This window comes from Lolium rigidum, chromosome 2 (genome assembly GCF_022539505.1).
Source record: "Lolium rigidum isolate FL_2022 chromosome 2, APGP_CSIRO_Lrig_0.1, whole genome shotgun sequence".
Lineage (NCBI taxonomy): Eukaryota > Viridiplantae > Streptophyta > Magnoliopsida > Poales > Poaceae > Lolium > Lolium rigidum.
In genome coordinates, this window is record NC_061509.1 from 117,562,642 (window position 1) to 117,583,722 (window position 21,081).

Genomic DNA, 21,081 nt, shown 5'->3' on the forward strand with positions numbered 1-21,081 from the left:
GCATTAGGACTTTGTTGCGGTCAGAAACCCACCGGCGAGCAGCGACGGGCAACACCGTAGAGCCGGGAGGCTCCCAGGATTGCGGCTGACCCTGGTCCCTCAGGCGACGGCCCGCAAAGCCTTCTGGTACACGCGTCCTGGTGCTTACGAGGGCGTGCCACCTGACCTATACCTGGTCAGGAAGGTGATGGATTGCTTCGACTAATTTCCTGCATGGCAAACACGTAAACATTAAATACGAGCCCCGATCGGCTCTTAAATTGTTCTGTGGATCGGCTCAAAGAGCCGATTGCCCCATGGTTCATGTTAGATTTATAAGGACATGGGGATCATGCTTTATCGATATCAAGCTAAACTAATCTACGATAGTCTAGGGTTTTCACCGTATAATCGGAACATCCTATGCGTAGTTGAGCCTAGCGGATACGTAAGATAATGGAAAACCAGCCCTAAAGAGGCCTAAAAACCAACGTGAAGTTGATCCCCGGAACAATCCCTCTAGAGCTTAATAAACCACACCTCACGCACTACCGGATCGTTCAACCCGTTTATAAGGCCTAACCATACGGATATCAAACCAATCCTTGAGGAACAAGGAGCAACTATAACGGATCAAATCTACTGAATAACGATTAAGCAAGATGCTGCCCCTACACCTGAGATAGGTGTAAGGGCAGCTAGATATCAAGGGGTAGCGTAACTAAACAAGTGCATCGTGAAAGCATTGTGATCAACCCCAAAACACCTAAGATAAGGGTGTTGCTCGCCATCAAAAAGGCTTCAGCACGAGCAACACCAATGACGAATAAACTGATACTGCCTAGATCGCAAGATACGATCTAGGCAGCATGTTGCTTACCCAGGAGAAACCCTCGAAACAAGGGGTGGCGATGCGCCTAGATTGATTTGTTGTGAACGTGTTCGTCCTCCTTTCTCAATAACCCTAGATACATATTTATAGTCCGTAGACTTTCTAATGCGGGAATAAACTAACCCGTGTACGGGCTAGACTCTATCTCTTAACCGACACGTATCCTACTATAATTTACAGATACACGGGCAATCTTGCCCAAACTTCTTGTACAAGGCCGGTTCGGGAATATTTTCCGTGCATATCCTTTAAGCCCATTTAAACACGGCCCATCTCCAGACTTGGTTAAATTCTGGTGGTAACACATGCCCCCCTGGTTTTGGTAATGATAATTTCAAAACCACTCTATTTTTCCTTCGTAGGGTCATGTCGTGGCAGAGCAGAACCGTTGCAATATCCTTCGTCATGATACCCTGTCTTCTCAACTTCTGCACGATTGACAGTTTTGGCACCGCTTCCTCGGAAATCACCGCAACATTAAATTTCCACTATATCCCCTTTATTTAACCGCATCGAGCAGTTTACTTCTTCATCCCCTCCTCATCCTCTGTTCCTCTGTAGCACTCGAAAACCCTTCTTCCACCATGGACTCCTCCTCCTCTTCCTCCGACGAGTACCCGCCGATGAAGCGCTTCCGCGCCGGGTCAGATGATGATGACGACGACGACGATGAGGAGGAGTACGGGGCCCCTGCCGAAGGCTACGGCAGCAACGACGAGGGGCCCGCCGGCAGCAACGCCGACAGCAGCCACGACATCACCGACGAGGGCAGCAACGGCCCTTAGACCAGGACTAGTAGCATAGGACTAGTAGTAATCGTGCGTTAGGCATCGGATGATCTTTTGAGAGCCATCGGCTCTTTCTTGTAAAAATTCCTCTTCGAATCAATGAAAATTGTTCTTCCAATGTGATTCTCCCTTTGTTCGATTTCAAATCTGCCGACTGCCGTACCAAGAACCGATAACAACGTATCGGCCTTTCACCCTCAAACACCCATAAGGCCGAGCTCAAATCCTAAATCAGACAGATATCCAAGCAAACACTCCTCAAATTCAGACTGTAACTTGATATCTGACCACAACATTTTGCAATTCTAAAGTCGATGACTGTACATCGGCTGTTTTGTTCTCAAGTTGATGTCCGTGCATCGGCTGTTTTATCCTTAAGTCGATGACCGTGCATCGGCTAAAAAAGTTTTTTTACTGGCCGATTTAAAAATCGTCCCCCGTATCTCACTGCCCATCATCCCACATACTTGGGAAATACTTCTTGAGATGCTGGCCATTGAGAGCCACTGGGAACTTCACACCATCCAATTGCTCAAGCATGTATGCATTCCCCTCTAAAACTTGATCGACTTTGTACGGGCCGTGCCAATTTGGAGACCATTTACCATACACTTTGTCCTTAGTCCCCAACGGCAATACAGCTTCCCATACCAGATCACCAACCTGGAACTCCTTTGGCTTCACCTTCTTATTATATGCGCAAGCCACCTTGGCTTTATTCTCCTTGATTTTCTCAAGTGACCATAGTCTGAGTTCCGTTGCGTCCTCAATGCTGTCACTCATCAGGGCTGCATATTCTTCAGTAGTTAAATCATTCTGAAATGTGACACGTCTCGACCCAGCCGTGATCTCCCAGGGTAACACGGCTTCTTGTCCGTAGACCAGATGGTACGGCGAAGTTTTTACCGCTCCATGACATGACATGCGATAAGCCCATAGAGCCTCCGACAAAACCTCGTGCCAACGCCTAGGGTACTCGTCGATCTTTCTCTTAATCAGCTTGATAAGGCTTTTGTTGGACGCTTCAGCCTGCCCATTTGCTTGAGCATAGTATGGAGACGATCGGATCAGCTTAATTCCCATGCTCTCGCAGAACTCTCTGAACTCGCGAGAAACGAAAACCGAACCTCCATCGGTCGTGATGGTCTGGGGAATCCCAAATCTGTGGATGACATGCTCTTTCACGAAACTGATAACGTCCTTCGATGCCACGAGACTTCATAGGGACGGCCTCCACCCATTTAGTGAAATAATCTGTAATGGCCAAGATCCACTCGTGGCCCTTGCTCGATGCGGGATGGATTTTGCCGATCATGTCCATGCCCCATCCTCGAAATGGCCAAGGCTTGATGATGGGGTTCATTGCTGATGCGGGTACCATCTGAATGCTCCCAAACTTCTGACATGCTTGACACCCTTTATAGTAATTGAAACAGTCCTCAAGCATGGTAGGCCAATAAAATCCCGATCGCCTGATCAGCCACTTCATCTTATGAGCCGATTGGTGAGTTCCACAGGCACCCTCATGCACCTCATGCAAGAGCCGATTGGACTCGGCTGGTCCCAGACATTTGAGAAGTAACCCTTCCAAAGTCCTGTAGAACATGTCATCGCCAATCAGGACGTACTTCATGGCCCTGTATCTTATCTGTTTAGGTGCCCCCCGAGCCGAATCTTTCAAGTAATTGAAGGTATCGGCTCTCCAATCATCTGGTTCCATGAACTGCACCTGAAAATCAGCTCCGTCTGCTACGTCCTTGTATCCTGACGCTGTCTGTGCGAGATTGTTCGCCTCGTTATTTTGCGACCTTGGGATCCAATTGAAGTTCATATACCTGAACTGTGCCATCAGCTCATGGCATTGCATCCATAATGGGAAGAGCGACTCGCTCTCACACTTGTACTCTTCCGTGAGTTGAGAAATCACCAATTTGGAGTCTCCAAAGATCTCAACCGCTTCTGCCCCAGCGTCCAATAGCAACTCCATTCCCTTGCATATCGCTTCATACTCAGCAACATTATTGGTGAAAAGGTAGATAGCCTGATGGAGAAGGTGTAGGTTGCCCCCCGAGCCGATTTTTTTCAAGTAATTGAGGATATCGGCTCTTTAGTCATCCTACTACGGCTACATGGCATGCTTGAGATAAGAGTACTAATTTTCATTTTTTGGGGCCGATCGCGGGGATCGGCCTTGCCACGTACGTCTAGTGCCTTGGATCTTGCTACTCTGTCAGGCCGGTGGATAAGATCAGCCTCACTCCGTTTTTTGAAGCTTCGATGCGCTCACAGCCGTCCAAACTGATTCCAGAGAGCGGCTCTTGGTCATCTGCATCCCAAATATTCATGGCAGCTAGTGAGACCTTGATTGAGTCATCTGCCTGAACGACCTCCACTTCATCTCCATCCCACTGTATGATGCATTGGTGCATTGTGGATGGAATGCAACAGTTAGCGTGAATCCAATCCCTTCCTAGCAGGACAGCGTAGGTGCTTTCGCTGTCGACGATGAAGAACGAGGTAGGGATGGTTTTTCGGCCAACGGTCAGATCTACATTCAGAACACCTTTTGCTTCTGATGCTTGGCCGTTGAAATCCCTTAATGTGACGTTGGTCTTGATCAAATCATCATTCGAGCGTCCCAAACGTCGTAGCATGGAATACGGCATTATGTTGACTGCCGCTCCCGTGTCAACCAACATCTTGCTGACAGGCTGCCCATCGATATAACCTTTTAGGTATAGAGCTTTCAAATGCCTGTAGCTCCTCTCTCGTGGCTTCTCAAAGATCACTGGCCGTGGACCGCAGTCGAATTGAGCCACCGATACTTCCTCATCGTTTGGAGCACAAAACTCTGACGGGAGTATGAACACCATGTTTGTATCAGCCGATGCCTCTGCATCGGCTTTTGTCTGTTTGGGGCGCCACACTTTCTTTGGCGGGCGCGTCTCCGTCTCCAACGTTTGCTGAATTTTCACGGCCAGATCGGGCCGTGCCTTCCTCAACGTGTACAGGTACTGCGCCTCGGCTTCCTCCAGGTTTCGTAGCCGCTGCACCCTACGCTTCTGAGAATGGCTGAGTCCATCAGGGCACCACCTTGGCCGGTGGTACCTATCTTCTTCTTCATCTGACTCCTCAAAGTCTTCATCTTGAGATGACTCAGCTCGTTTGTTCTGAGGTGGGAGAGGCCCTAGACGCCTGAACATTGAAACTTCATTTGTTCCCTTCCTCTGCTGTCTACACTCTGGGCAGTTCTCGATTGTAGGTAATCGGATCATTCCTGAGTCCCAGCAGTGTATAAAGAAAGGACAGTTCCAATGCCTATCCATGTCTTCTTGCTCTCTTGACCTCCCTCTAGCGTGACGCTCATACCTGTCGTTGTCTCTATCAAATCGACGATACTTCCTGTCATCTGCATCAGACCGACGATATCTCTCATCATCTACGTCGTAGCGCCGACGTCGGTCATACCGCTGCTCATATTTCTTAAGGAGATGCGCGGAGAGTGGTCGTTGGTACCGCACGCTTCTCACTTCTTTCTCGGTCAAGTATCGTCTGTCATCATATCGGGGCCGGTCGCGTGGATCGGCCTCCTCTTTATCCTTGCCACGGGAGTGACTGCTTTCTGCTTTATCCTTTCCATGGCGGTTCACCAACCCGGCCATGTTAACATCAAAAGAGAAACCTGGCTCGCATCTTATGGAGTGACTGAGATCCACCATGTTGACGCCAGGAAACGGATGTGTGTCTACTTTCATGGCAAATTGTCCGAAGATTAATCGGCCTGATTCTATTGCCATTTGAATTTGTGCGCGCAATACTTTGCAGTCATTGGTGGCGTGGGTGAACGTGTGATGCCATTTGCAGTATGGCCTCCCGTTCATCTCTTGTGACGTAGGGATCTTGTGGCCTTCGGGTAACTTCAGTTGTTTCTCTTTCAGCAGCAAATCAAAAATCTGCTCAGTTTTGCTTAAATCAAAGTCAAACCCTTTTGGAGGCCCTGGTTGTTTTACCCATTTGCAGGACACGGGGTTTGCCCCCCGAGCCCATTCAGCTACAGCTACTTCTAGGTCTGGTGTAGGATCTTCAGTTTCTTCCATCTCAACCAGGCCTATCGGACGCTTGAACTTGTCTTGATACAATTCAGGGTGTCGCTGCTCATATGATGTGAGTTTCTGCACCATGTGCGACAATGAAGTGTACTCTGCTTGGGAAGTCAGGTCCTTGATCGGCGTTGCGAGGCCCAGTACTGCCAGATCGATCGCTTCCTTCTCAGATAATCGAACCGAATAACATCGGTTCCCGACGAGTCCTGAAACGTTGGATGTATTCGGATCATCGTTTCTCCTCGCCTCTGCCGCACCTGTGTTAGATCGGCAATACCAGCCTCGGTAGCTTCTGAATGATATTGCACGTGAAACTGCTCTTCCAGCTGCTTCCATGTGCGGACTGAATTTGGTGGTAATGAGGTGTACCATCCAAAGGCTGATCCCGTAAGAGATTGTGCGAAAAACCTCACACGTAATGGGTCTGATACTGAAATCAAACCTAGCTGTGCCAAATATCAGCTTACGTGCTCTATTGAGCTAGCTCCTTCTGCTCCATTGAATTTTGAGAACTCAGGGAGCCGATATTTGGGTGGCAGCGGGATCAAATCGTACTCGTCGAGGTACGGCTTGGAATAGCCGATTGCTTTCCTCTTCGGCAAGATGCCGAACTGATCTCTCAAGATAGTGCTGATCTGCTCCATGGTATTAGCCGTAGGGACCGAACCTTCATGACTCGTTCCAGTAGCATATTTAGCCAGCCATGCTTGTTTGTCAGCATCTACTCCAGAGATCCCTGTTGGTGCGATCTGGCTTGTGCGCACCAAGGCATTGCAGTCCGGCACGTATGTGCACACGTATCCATGTGGGATTTCCTTGGGCGGCTCATATAGGAATTGGCAATCGCTAGGATCGCCTCCAACCTTATAGACGACGTACGCCGGTGAACCCGGCGGTTTCGGTGCTGCGAGCGCGAATGGCAGCGGTGGTCTAATCTGGAGTGGTATCTCTCCCTGGTGAGTTCCCAGGGTAGGTCCTGACGGAGAGTACTGATGCTTCATGATCTCTTGCACCACTCGGACCGCAACACGCTCAAAAGCGTTCACCAAGCTCTCAGAATGGCGGTGTAGGGAATGAGCTACCATGTAATTAATCTCCTGGCGTAGAGCTCTGGTGCGTTCCTCTGAAGAGATAGAGAGGTCCACTTCATCGAGGGCCCCTTCACGGGAGAACCCTTTCCATCTGATGCCATGTGAACGGGTCTTCGTGAAAGAGCCGATGAGATCGGCTTCTAAGATGGTTTTCATCTCATCGTACTTCTTCTTGTGTTCTGCCGGCAGATCTACGTACGTGACTGGTTCGCCCACCACCTCATCTGCGGCTTTTGACATGGTTGCTGCAGATGTCGACGTAGTGGTTGCTGTAGAGTGTCCCACCGGGCGTGCCAGAATGTGTTGCGGTCAGAAACCCACCGGCGAGCAGCGACGGGCAACACCGTAGAGCCGGGAGGCTCCCGGGATTGCGGCTGACCCCGGTCCCTCGGGCGACGGCCCGCAAAGCCTTCCGGTACACGCGTCCCGGTGCTTACGAGGGCGTGCCACCTGACCTATACCTGGTCAGGAAGGTGATGGATTGCTTCGACTAATTTCCTGCATGGCAAACACGTAAACATTAAATACGAGCCCCGATCGGCTCTTAAATTGTTTCGTGGATCGGCTCAAAGAGCCGATTGCCCCATGGTTCATGTTAGATTTATAAGGACATGGGGATCATGCTTTATCGATATCAAGCTAAACTAATCTACGATAGTCTAGGGTTTTCACCGTATAATCGGAACATCCTATGCGTAGTTGAGCCTAGCAGATACGTAAGATAATGGAAAACCAGCCCTAAAGAGGCCTAAAAACCAACGTGAAGTTGATCCCCGGAACAATCCCTCTAGAGCTTAATAAACCTCACCTCACGCACTACCGGATCGTTCAACCCGTTTATAAGGACTAACCATACAGATATCAAACCAATCCTTGAGGAACAAGGAGCAACTATAACGGATCAGATCTACTGAATAACGATTAAGCAAGATGCTGCCCCTACACCTGAGATAGGTGTAAGGGCAGCTAGATATCATGGGGTAGCGTAACTAAACAAGTGCATCGTGAAAGCATTGTGATCAACCCCAAAACACCTAAGATAAGGGTGTTGCTCACCATCAAAAAGGCTTCAGCACGAGCAACACCAATGACGAATAAACTGATACTGCCTAGATCGCAAGATGCGATCTAGGCAGCATGTTGCTTACCCGGGAGAAACCCTCGAAACAAGGGGTGGCGATGCGCCTAGATTGATTTGTTGTGAACGTGTTCGTCCTCCTTTCTCAATAACCCTAGATACATATTTATAGTCCGTAGACTTTCTAATGCGGGAATAAACTAACCCGTGTACGGGCTAGACTCTATCTCTTAACCGACACGTATCCTACTATAATTTACAGATACACGGGCAATCTTGCCCAAACTTCTTGTACAAGGCCGGTTCGGGAATATTTTCCGTGCATATCCTTTAAGCCCATTTAAACACGGCCCATCTCCAGACATGGTTAAATTCTGGTGGTAACAGACTTCTAGCAAGTTTTTGTAAGAACTTAATAACTTCAGAGATATGAAAACTATCAAAATCTAAACCATTATGATCTACAGCATTCTGAAAAATTTCAGCACTTTTATCACAAACAGTATCAGCAGTTTCAGGCAATTTTGCACGCTTTGTACTAAGAGTAGAAACATTGCCAACACCAATTATTTTACCATTGATAGTAGGAGGTTTAGCAACATGTGAAGCATTAACATTACTAGTGGTGGTAATAGTCCAAACTTTAGCTACATTATTTTCTTTAGCAAGTTTTTCTTCTTTTTGTTCTCTTTCCCACCTAGCATGCAATTCAGCCATGAATCTAATATTGTCATTAATTCGAACTTGTATAGTGTTTGTTGTAGCAAATGACTTAATATCTTTATCTTCATTAGGCATAACTTTCAATTTTAAAAGATCAACATCATCAGCAAGACTATCAACCTTAGAAGCAAGAACATCAATTTTACCAAGCTTTTCTTCAACAGATTTGTTAAAAGCAGTTTGTGTACTAATAAATTCTTTAAGCATGGCTTCAAGACCAGAGGGTGCACTCCTACTATTGTTGTAAGAATTACCATAAGAATTACCATAACCATTACCATTATTAGAAGGATATGGCCTATAGTTGTTACCAAAATTATTCCTATAAGCATTGTTGTTGAAATTATTATTTTTAATGAAGTTCACATCAACATGCTCTTCTTGAGAAACTAATGAAGCTAAAGGAACATTATTAGGATCAACATTAGATCTACCATTAACAAGCATAGACATAATAATATCAATCTTATCACTCAAGGAGGAGGTTTGTTCAACAGAATTTACCTTCTTACCTTGCGGAGTCCTTTCAGTGTGCCATTCAGAGTAATTGATCATCATATCATCAAGAAGCTTTGTTGCAGCACCCAAAGTGATGGACATAAAAGTACCTCCCGCAGCTGAATCCAATAGGTTCCTTGAAGAAATTCTTTATCCTGCATAGAAGGTTAGTCCATGGGTTGGGCAATTCTTTACCAAAGATTTCATTCTTACCCATGCTTGGGCAACATGTTCATTATCCAATTGCTTAAAATTCATAATGCTACTTCTCAAAGATATAATTTTAGCAGGAGGATAATATCTACCAATGAAAGCATCTTTACATTTAGTCCATGAATCAATACTATTCTTAGGCAAAGATAGCAACCAATCTTTAGCTCTTCCTCTTAAGGAGAAAGGAAACAATTTCAGTTTTATACTATCCCCATCTACATCCTTATACTTTTGCATTTCACAAAGTTCAACAAAATTATTAAGATGGGCAGCAGCATCATCAGTACTAACACCAGATAATTGCTCTCTCATAACAAGATTTAGTAAAGCAGGTTTAATTTCATAAAATTCCGCTGTAGTAGCAGGTGGAGCAATAGGAGTGCATAAAAAATAATTATTATTGGTGCTAGTGAAGTCACACAACTTAGTGTTCTCAGGAGTATTCATTTTAACAGTAATAAAGACAAGTAAAGCAAACGAAATAAAATAAAGTAAAGCAAGTAACTAATTTTTTTGTGTTTTTGATATAAGAAGCAAACAAGACAGAAAATAAAGTAAAGTAAAGCAAGACAATAAACAAAGTAAAGAGATTGGATGTGAGAGACTCCCCTTGCAGCGAGTCTTGATCTCCCCGGCAACGGCGCCAGAAAAATGCTTGATGGCGCGTGAAGCACACGTCTGTTGGGAACCCCAAGAGGATGGTGTGATGCGTACAACAGCAAGTTTCCCTCAGTAAGAAACCAAGGTTATCGAACCAGTAGGCGATGAAGGCCACGTGAAGGTTGTTGGTGAAGGAGTGTAGTGCGGCGCAACACCAGGGATTCCGGCGCCAACGTGGAACCTGCACAACACAATCACAATACTTTGCCCAACTTAACAATGAGGTTGTCAATCTCACCGGCTTGCTTAAAACAAAGGATTAAACGTATGGTGTGGAGAATGATGTTTGTTTGCGATGAACAACAAAGAACAGAGATTGCAGTAGATTGTATTTCAGATGTAAAAGAATGGACCGGGGTCCACAGTTCACTAGTGGTGTCTCTCCAATAAGATAAATATCATGTTGGGTGAAAAAATTACAGTTGGGCAATTGACAAATAGAGATGCACATACATATATCATGATGACTACTATGAGATTTAATTAGGGCATTACGACAAATAACATAGACCGGTATCCAGCATGCATCTATGCCTAACAAGTCCACCTTCGGGTTAGCATCCGCACCCCTTCCAGTATTAAGTTGCAAACAACAGACAATTGCATCAAGTACTGCGCGTAATGTAATCAACACAAATATCCTTAGACAAAGCATCGATGTTTTATCCCTAGTGGCAACAGCACATCCACAACCTTAGAACTTTCTCATCATCTGTCCCGGGTTCAATGGAGGCATGAACCCACTATCGAGCATAAATACTCCCTCTTGGAGTTACAAGTATCAACTTGGCCGAGCCTCTACTAGCAACGGAGAGCATGCAAGAACATAAACAACACATATATGATAGATTGATAATCAACTTGACATAGTATTCAATATTCATCGGATCCCAACAAACGCAACATGTAGCATTACAAATAGACGATCTTGATCATGATAGGCAGCTCACAAGATCTAAACATGATAGCACAAGAGGAGAAGACAACCATCTAGCTACTGCTATGGACCCATAGTCCAAGGATGAACTACTCACGCATCAGTCCGGAGGCGGGCATGGTGATGTAGAGCCCTCCGATGATGATTCCCCTCTCCGGCAGGGTGCCGGAGGCGAACTCCTGAATCCCCCGAGATGGGATTGGTGGCGGCGGCATCACAGCAACTTTTCTCGTATCGTGGCTCTCGGTGATAGGGTTTTCGCGACGCAGAGAATATATAGGCGAAGGGGCAGAGTCGGGAGGCGCCCGAGGGGCCCACCCCATAGGGCGGCGCGCCCAAGGGTGGGGCCGCGCCCCCCTAGCGTGTGGCCGCCTCGTCGCCCCTCTTCGTCTCCTCTTCGGACTTCTGGAAGGCTCCGTGCAAAATAAGACCGTGGGCTTTTGTTTCGTCCAATTCCGAGAATATTTCCTGTGTAGGATTTCTGAAACCAAAAACAGCAGAAAACAGGAACTGGCGCTTCGGCATCTTGTTAATAGGTTAGTGCCGTAAAATGCATAAAAATTATATAAAGTGTATATAAAACATGTGAGTATTGTCATAAAACTAGCATGGAACATAAGAAATTATAGATACGTTTGAGACGTATCAGATGGTTACATAAATGCATATAGCTTCAAGGTCGACGACAAGTCCTTCATCCTACACCCAATGACTCCTAGCCAAGTAATTGCCGATAATGCAAAGGCCTTAGCGAGGGCTAAGGAAGCTACTATCAATAGTGAGATGAGAGGTGAGAGAGTGAGCCACCAAAATGAAAGTGAGCGCCACAAGCTAAATGTGAGTGAGATGAAGAGTGTCATCATATCCACTAAAAGCGAGATGAGAGAAGTGCATCACAACCCATCCACCAAATTGCACTATGTGCTCATTTGCAAGGGACTATCCTCGGAGACTAACAACTTAACAACACTTCCTTCGTCTTTGTTGTCTCTTTTGAAGGAGTCTCAAGATGTCTTCCTCAACAATCTTCCTCTAGGACTACCACCGCTCCAAGGCATAGAGCACCACATCGACCTCATGCAAGGCGCCACACTACCAAAATGTACCGCTTACCGCACCAAACCCGACGACCAAGAGGAAAGGCAACGTCAAACTCATGATCGTCAAGCACACGGGTATGTTCATGAAAAACTTAGCCCAAGTGTGGTTCCGACAATTCTTGTCATGCCTTTGAGTTGTCCCGTTGTTTCGTCACTCATTTTGAGTCTTATGCAACATATCTTGAAATATCTTGTTGGCAAGAGTGTTATTGTAAGCCTTGATGATACCCTCATGTGTTCCAAGAATCTCAAGGACCATATTATACATGTGAGAGAAGCCTGCAACTTATGCCCGTTTGCACACAAAAAGTTGTTTTTCTTTGGATTTGCAGTTTCCTCTATTGGCATTGAAGTGGATTCTTTGAAAGTTGAGGATATACATAAGTGGCCCACGCCAACCACAATTGCCCAAGCTCGAAGTTTCAACGCCATTGACGTGTTCCATACTCGCTTTATGAAAAACATTAGCACCATTGCTTGCCTTTTGAATGTTCCGTTTGTTTGGGACAACGCTACACAACATGCTTTTCATGACTTGCAAATGAGACTTCCCTATACACCACTCCTTGTCCTACCAAAGGTTGACTACACTGACACAATTTTTGTTCCCATTTTTGCCAAGTGTTCCATTGAAAAAGAATTTGTTGATTTCCATTTGCATGATGGTTGCTTGTCGAAGGCAAATAAAATTGGCATACCCAATTCTTCTATGCGAAAGTTGCTTTTACCCAAGTTCTTGTTCGGAAGCGACAACCCACCTCCAATTCTTCATGAGAGAACCAACATGGACTTCGACAAGCGCGCCATCACCATGAAGACACTACATGAAGACACAAGAGCCATCATACAAGAACATGTACTTCGCCAAGCTACCCGCCTCAATGCCAAGAAGAAGGGACGAGACACGAAACTTACCATGCTCTCCACATGCCACCATGACACCAAGATGATGAGAGACATCGAGCTTCAACGCATACAAATCGCCATGTGTTTTCAAGCTAAGTCCATTTCCAACCCCCGTAACCATGCTCCATCTTTTGATGTGGTAGCTAGAGTCCATCCTTTAGATCAATGCAAGCCATGCTCTAGAACGGTTAATGCTCCAAACATGCATACATTGTTGCTTAGGGAGAACATTCGACTACATGGAATACCAACAACCATTGCCACGGACCAAGACATGTGCTTCATGAACTTCAATGGTACGACTGTTATCACCAGAATTTGACCGGATCAGAGGTGGGCCGCGATTGAAGATGGGCTTGAAGAATATACATGGAAGAAATACATGAATCGGCCTTATGTGCAAATTTTGGGCTAGTTTGCCCGTGTATCTGTAATATAGTAGGATACGTGTCGGTTAGATAGAGTTTGGCTCGTGCCCGGTTGGGATTATTCCCACGTTAGAAAGTGTACGGACTATAAATATGTATCTAGGGTTTATGAAATAAACAACAATCACGTTCACCACAAACCAATCTAGGCGCATCGCCAACTCCCTTGTCTCGAGGGTTTCTTCCGGGTAAGCATCATGCTGCCTAGATCGCATCTTGCGATCTAGGCAGCGCACGTTTATTCGTTATCCATGCGTTGCTCGTGCTGAAGCTTTGTTGATGGTGAGCAACGTAGTTATCATAGATGTATTAGGGTTAGCATTGTTTCATCGTATCATATGCTTTCGTCCATGCAACCCGTAGACGTCTAGCCGCCCTTACGCCTATCTTAGGTGTAAGGGCGGCACCCCGCTTGATCGTTATTTAGTAGATCCGATCCGTTATGATTGCTCCTTGTTCTTCAAGGATTAGTTTAATATCTGCATAGTTAGGCCTTACAAACGGGTTGAAGGATCCAGTGGCGCGTAGGGTGTAGTTTGCTAGCCCTAGACAGGATGTTCCGCGGATCAACTTCATGTTGGTTTTTAGGCCTTGTCTAGGGTCGGTTTACAATCACCGTGCGTGGCCGCTAGGCTCAATCACGAGTAGGATGTTCCGATTATGTGGTGAAAACCCTAAATCGTAGTAGGTCGTTTTAGCTTTATTTTGATCAAGCAGGACCACCATGTGACTGTATATCTCATACGGATAATGGGTGGATCGGCTCCTTGAGCCGATTCACGAGATAACTCGAGAGCCGATCGAGGCTCGTATTTAATGTTTACGTGTATGCCATGCAGGAAACTAAGCGAGGCACATCCATCACCTTCCCGATCGGTATAGATCGGGTGGCACGCCCTTGCACCAGGCATCGGACGTGCGTGCCGAGTCTTTGCGGGCCGTCGCTCGGAGGGACCAGGGCCAGCCGCAGTCTTGGAAGCCTCCCGGCTCTACTGTGTTGCCCGTCGCTGCTCGCCGGTGGGTTTCTGACCGCAACACATTCTGGCACGCCCGGTGGGACAGTCTTCGACATCAACTGCATCGTCGTCTACATCTGAGATGGCGGAAGGTACTCCGGTCACGTACGAGGATCTGACTGATGAGCTCAAGAAGAAGTATGACGAGGTCAAAGCTATCCTCGAAGCCGACCTCATCGGCTCTTTCCAGAGAACCCACTCACACGGCATCAGGTGGAAGGGGTTCTCGCCTGAAGGCGCGCTCGATGGAGTGGACCTGTCTACCCCTTCGAAGAACGCACCAGGTCTCGCGTCGGGAGATTAATTTCATGGTGGCTCATTCGCTGCACCGCCATTCCGAGAGCCTCGGTGAACACTTTGGAGCGTGTCGCCCTTCGGGTGATCCAGGAAATCATGAGCCATCAGTATTCTCCGTCAGGACCAGCTCTAGGGACTCACCAAGGAGAGATTCCACTCCAGTCCCGACCACCGCTGCCGTTCGCGTTGGTAGCACCAGAGGTGCCGAGTTCACCGGCATACGTCGTCTACAAGATCGGTGGTGACCCTAGTGATTACCAGTTCTTGTATGAGGCGCCTAAGGAGATCCCTCACGGATACACGTGCACATACGTGCCGAGACCGCAGCAGCTGGGTTCTCTCAAACCGGATCGCGAGCGACGAGGACTTCTAGAACAGCAGGAGGAACTTCTAGAACAGATCCTGAGAAGCAGACGTGGCTAGCTAAGTATGCCACGCCGACGAACCTCCAGAGCTCAACTCCTGCAGTTGGCTCAGAGCTTGAAAAGCAAGCGTGGCTGGCTAAGTATACCACTCCAGCGAATCTTCAGAGTTCGACTCCTGCAGCCATCACCGCGGATCAGATCAGTACAATCTTAAGAGACCAGTTCGGCATGGTGCCGAAAAGGAGGGCAATCGGATATTCCAAGCCGTACCCCAACGAGTACGATTTGATCCCACTACCACCCAAATATCGGCTCCCCGAATTCTCCAAGTTTGGTGGGTCAGATGGCTCCAGCTCAATCGAGCATGTGAGCCGATATTTGGCGCAGCTGGGCACGATCTCAGCATCAGATGAACTACGTGTGAGGTTCTTTGCACTGTCCCTCACAGGATCGGCTTTTGGGTGGTACACATCGCTGCCACCAGACACAATCCGGACTTGGAAGCAGTTGGAAGAACAGTTCCACCTACAGTATCACTCAGAATCTTCCGAGCCTGGCATTGCCGATCTAGCACAAGTGCGACAGAAGCGCGGAGAAACGGTGTCAGAATACATCCAGCGCTTCAGGACTGTTAGGAACCGATGCTATTCGGCTCGTGTGACTGAAAAGGAAGCAGTCGAGTTGGCGGTGGTGGGTCTTGCATCACCGATCAAGGATGTGGCCTCCCAAGCGAGTACCCTTCATCGGCGCATATGGTGCGAAGGCTGTCGTTATATGAACACCGCCACCCAGAGGTATACCAGGATAAATTCAAGCGTACGGTGGTCCTGGTTGAGGCAGATGAAGATGAAGGCTCTGCGGGAGATCAAGAGGTAGCAGTGGCTGAATGGACTCGGGGGGCAAGCCCCGTGTCCTGCAAGTGGGTTAAGCCACAAGGTCCTCCAAGAGGGTTTGAATTCGACGTGACTAAAGCTGAGCAAATTTTCGACCTCTTACTTAAGGAGAAGCGACTAAAGTTACCCGAAGGCCACAAAATCCCCACGGCACAGGAGCTGAACGGAAAGCCATACTGCAAGTGGCATAACACGTTCACCCATGCCACCAACGACTGCAGGGTGTGGCGTCAGCAGATCCAAATGGCGATAGAACAAGGGCGGTTAATTTTTAGCCAGTACGCCATGAAAGTCGACACGCACCCCTTCCCCGCCGTTAACATGGTGGAGTGCGCTTACCCGGGGAGGTGCCAGCCAGGTTTCTCGTTCAGCATCAACATGGTACAACCTGGGCACCACTCTGGTAAGGACAGAGACGAGGGCAGCTGCTCTCATAACAAGGACAAAGAGGAAGCCGCTCCACGCGATCGGCTCCGGCACGATGGCAAGCGCTACGTCACAGAGGGAGAAGTGAAGAATGTGCGATATCAGTGACCCCTCTCTGATCACCTCCTCAACAAATACGTGAGTCAATACGACCAACGCCGGCGATATGACGACGACGACGAAAGAGATCGTCTGGCTATCAGAGACGCCAGGAGAGACCGCCGGCATGATCGCGACGAGGAGAGATATGAGCGCCATGCCAAGGAGAAGTCAAGGGAACGAGACGACGTGGATAAGCACTGGGACTGTCCTTTCTTCAGACACTACTGGGATTCAGGAATGAGCCGATTGCCTACTATCGGCAACTGCCCAGAATGCAAAGAGAAGAAGAAGGGTGCATGAGACGTGTCAGTATTCAAACGTCTAGGGCCGCTCCCATCTCGGAACAAGTACGCTGAGTCCTCTCGGGTGGAAGATCTCGAGGAATTGGAAGACGACGATGAAGAAGAAGAAGATAAGTACCACCGGCCAAGGTGGTGCCCTGATGGACTCAGCCGTTCCCAAAAGCGTAGGGTTCAGCGGCTACGTGGTTTGGAGGAAGCCGAAAGGTTATACCTGCACACGTTAAGGAAGGCGCGGCCTGATCCGGCCGCGAAAATTCAGCGAACTACGGACGAAGAAGGTCGACCACAAAAGAAAGAGTGGCGTCCCAAACAAAGGAAAGCCGATGATGAGACATCGGCTGGCACAAACATGGTGTTCATCCTTCCAGCGGAGCTTTGTGCTCTAGGATTGGACGAAGCGCTTGTGGCACAACTTGACTGCGGCCCACGGCCAGTTATCTTTGAGAAGCCACGAGAAAGAAGCTACAGACACCTGAAGGCCCTGTAGCTACGAGGTTATATCAATGGGCAGTCTGTCAACAAGATGCTGGTGGACACCGGAGCGGCAGTCAACATTATGCCATAGTCCATGCTACGTCGGTTGGGACGCTCTAGTTCGGATCTAATCAAGACCAACGTTACACTGAGCGATTTCAACGGCCAAGCATCTGAAGCGCAAGGTGTTCGAACGTGGATCCGACCGTAGGAAGAAAAACCATCCCTACGACGTTCTTCATTGTCGACAGCAAGAGCACCTATGCTGTCCTGCTAGGGAGAGATTGGATCCACGCCAACTGTTGCATTCCATCCACGATGCACCAATGTTTAATATAGTGGGATGGAGATGAAGTAGAGGTCGTCCACGCAGAGGACTCAGCCGAGATTTCAACGGCTGGCATGAACGTTTGGGAGACGGCAGGCCAAGAGCCACTCTCAGGCATCACTTTGGACGACTGCGAGCGCATCGACGTGACGAGAAACGGGGTGAGGCTGGTCTTATCCACCGGCCTATCCGTGTAACAAGAGCACAGTCTATGAGCAAACATGGCGAGGCCGATCCTTGTGATCGGCCCCAAAGATCTATGGACGAACGTCGCAAAACCTTCATTGAGCGAGTCAATCAACATGGAGGCCGATTCCAGCAATCGGCCAAAATTATCCTCACCATACGTTCTGCCTGTGTTCAACGTCGATCTAACGGGCAACGGGTTTACGTCGGCTGATGAACTGGAAGAAGTCAACATTGGTCTTAACAGAGCCGATGTTCAAATACAGTGCCTTGGCTAACTACAGAGCCGATATCCGCAGTTACCTGACAGAATCGGCTCGGGGGGCACCTAATCAGATGAACATATGTGATACACATTCAGTGAAATATTGGGGGCCGATAAAAAATCGGCCAGTAAAAAAAAATCATCACAGCCGAGCCGATGCACAGCCATCGACTTTAGAATTACAAGCACAAACTGCCATATGCGCAGGCCCTACTGAAGGAAAGTGTCTAAGGCGTGGAATACATCAGCACGGATGTGATCCACCTCTGCGATCTCAGCCTTATCGTCATCATCCTTGCCAACTGGCCAGAGCTTCAACTGCAGCGTCACTGGGACGTGGAGGGCATCAGAACTTCCTCGACATCCCCATTGGAAGTTTCATCAGTCTGCAAAAAAGAATGGTGAGCCGATCTGGGCAGCAAAGCGTAAGAGCCGAGCCGGGAGGAGTTTGAGAGCTGTTACGTTTGAAGCTTCTTGGTTCGAGGAAGGGGTTCGCTGATCCTTCCGAGCCCTCTTGGTGCATTGACTCTTGGTGCTTAAGCTTCCTTGCCATGTTTTGATGGGAGCTTGAAGGGCAGCAGGTTCGGGGGCTGACCTTTTCTTGGGAGCCGATGGTGGTACATCTGGCTGTTTTGCGTGGTAGTGTCCTCAGAGGTGCCCAAGCTTGAGCCTCGTCGGCTGGACTGCGTCTCCTCACCGGTATTATCTTCAGTAGAGGTCTGCAAGAGTAGGATTGAGGGACACTGACAGGCTGTAAGTTTTCCTGGCAGCTACTTGTCTCACTACTGTTCTCGCCCTGACCGAGGCTCGGGCGGCAGCTGACCCTGAAGAATCTGTACTCTTGGGAGCCGATTTTATTAGAATCGGCTGGCTCTGCATCGCAATCTTTTTTACTGGGTGGAAAGACCCGACGAGACAGAGGAGGAAGAAGACATGGTGGCAGAGGAGGGCTTTTGGAGTGCTAATGCGAAGGGGATAAAGAGGTGAAACTGCAGGCTGCGGTTAAAATAGAGGGATATAGTGGAGATTCAATGCCACAGCAGTTTCCGAGGAAGTGGTGCCCAAAGAAAAAAAATTTGCCAGGTCACGCGGAGAAGTTGTAAGGGCAAGGCATCATGACGAAGGATACTGCGACGGTTCTGCTCTGCCACGACATGACCCGACGAAGAAAAAAGCAGAGTGATTTTGGAATTGTCATTTCCAAAACTAGGGGGGCATGTGTTATCACCAGAATTTGACCGGATCAAAGGTGGGCCGCGATTGAAGATGGGCTTGAAGAATATACATGGAAGAAATACATGAATCGGCCTTATGTGCAAAGTTTGGGCTAGTTTGCCCGTGTATCTGTAATATAGTAGGATACGTGTCGGTTAGATAGAGTTTGGCTCGTGCCCGGTTGGGATTATTCCCACGTTAGAAAGTCTACGGACTATAAATATGTATCTAGGGTTTATGAAATAAACAACAATCATGTTCACCACAAACCAATCTAGGCGCATCGCCAACTCCCTTGTCTCGAGGGTTTCTTCCGGGTAAGCATCATGCTGCCTAGATCGCATCTTGCGATCTAGGCAGCGCACGTTTATTCGTTATCCATGCGTTGCTCGTGCTGAAGCTTTGCTGATGGCGAGCAACGTAGTTATCATAGATGTATTAGGGTTAGCATTGTTTCATCGTATCATATGCTTTCGTCCATGCAACACTTAGACGTCTAGCCGCCCTTACGCCTATCTTAGGTGTAAGGGCGGCACCCCGCTTGATCGTTATTTAGTAGATCCGATCCGTTATGATTGCTCCTTGTTCTTCAAGGATTAGTTTAATATCTGCATAGTTAGGCATTACAAACGGGTTGAAGGATCCGAGTGGCGCGTAGGGTGTAGTTTGCTAGCCCTAGACGAGGATGTTCCGGGGATCAACTTCATGTTGGTTTTTAGGCCTTGTCTAGGGTCGGTTTACAATCACCGTGCGTGGCCGCCAGGCTCAATCACGAGTAGGATGTTCCGATTATGTGGTGAAAACCCTAAATCGTAGTAGGTCGTTTTAGCTTTATTTTGATCAAGCAGGACCACCATGTGACCGTATACCTCATACGGATAATGGGTGGATCGGCTCCTTGAGCCGATTCACAGGATAACCTGAGAGCCGATCGAGACTCGTATTTAATGTTTATGTGTATGCCATGCAGGAAACTAAGCGAGGAACATCCATCACCTTCCTGATCAGGTATAGATCAGGTGGCACGCCCTTGCACCAGCATCGGACGTGCGTGCCGAGTCTTTGTGGGCCGTCGCTCGGAGGGACCAGGGCCAGCCGCAGTCTTGGAAGCCTCCCGGCTCTACTGTGTTGCCCGTTGCTGCTCGCCGGTGGATTTCTGACCGCAACAACGACCCTCAAGAAAAAGTACGTCATCAACATCAAGGATAGGATGCCACGTCAAGGAGATGAAGACACTTTAGAGTCGAGGACGACTCTTTTCCAAGGGGGGGGGAGATGATACGAGGTGGCTTTTGGACACCTCCTCCTCAAGACCGACAAGCCCTCCTCGTGGCCCAATGACACCAGATCGGGCAAAGCCATACACCAAGAGGTCAATTCGCTCCTTTCCACGTATACATTTGATACCTCATTGGATGGCAAGCTACTTCATGCGAATACCTTGTGTTCAATCAGGTACATTGAACAAGACGCAAGCCATGGAGACCGAGCCAATGGAGAGGGAGCTGAAGATGAAGAAGATGGAGCTCCAGCGCCCCAGCCGGAAGTACCGCCTCAGGACAGGAACTTCCGCCCAGATGCCTCCCAGATGCTGTCTAGAAATGAAGAAAGTCTCAGTGAAGAGGATCTAGCCGGAACTTCCGCCGCCAAGGACCGAAACTTCCGCCTGCCGAAACTTCCGCCCAAGTTCAGCCCAAGTTTTGAAAACACGCACAAAGCCCCCGGGATTTTACTGCAAGCAAAACGGCCATTTCCGGAAGAAGACCGGAAGTTGGCCGGAACTACCGCCCCGGCCGGAACTCCCGCCCCCGAGGAC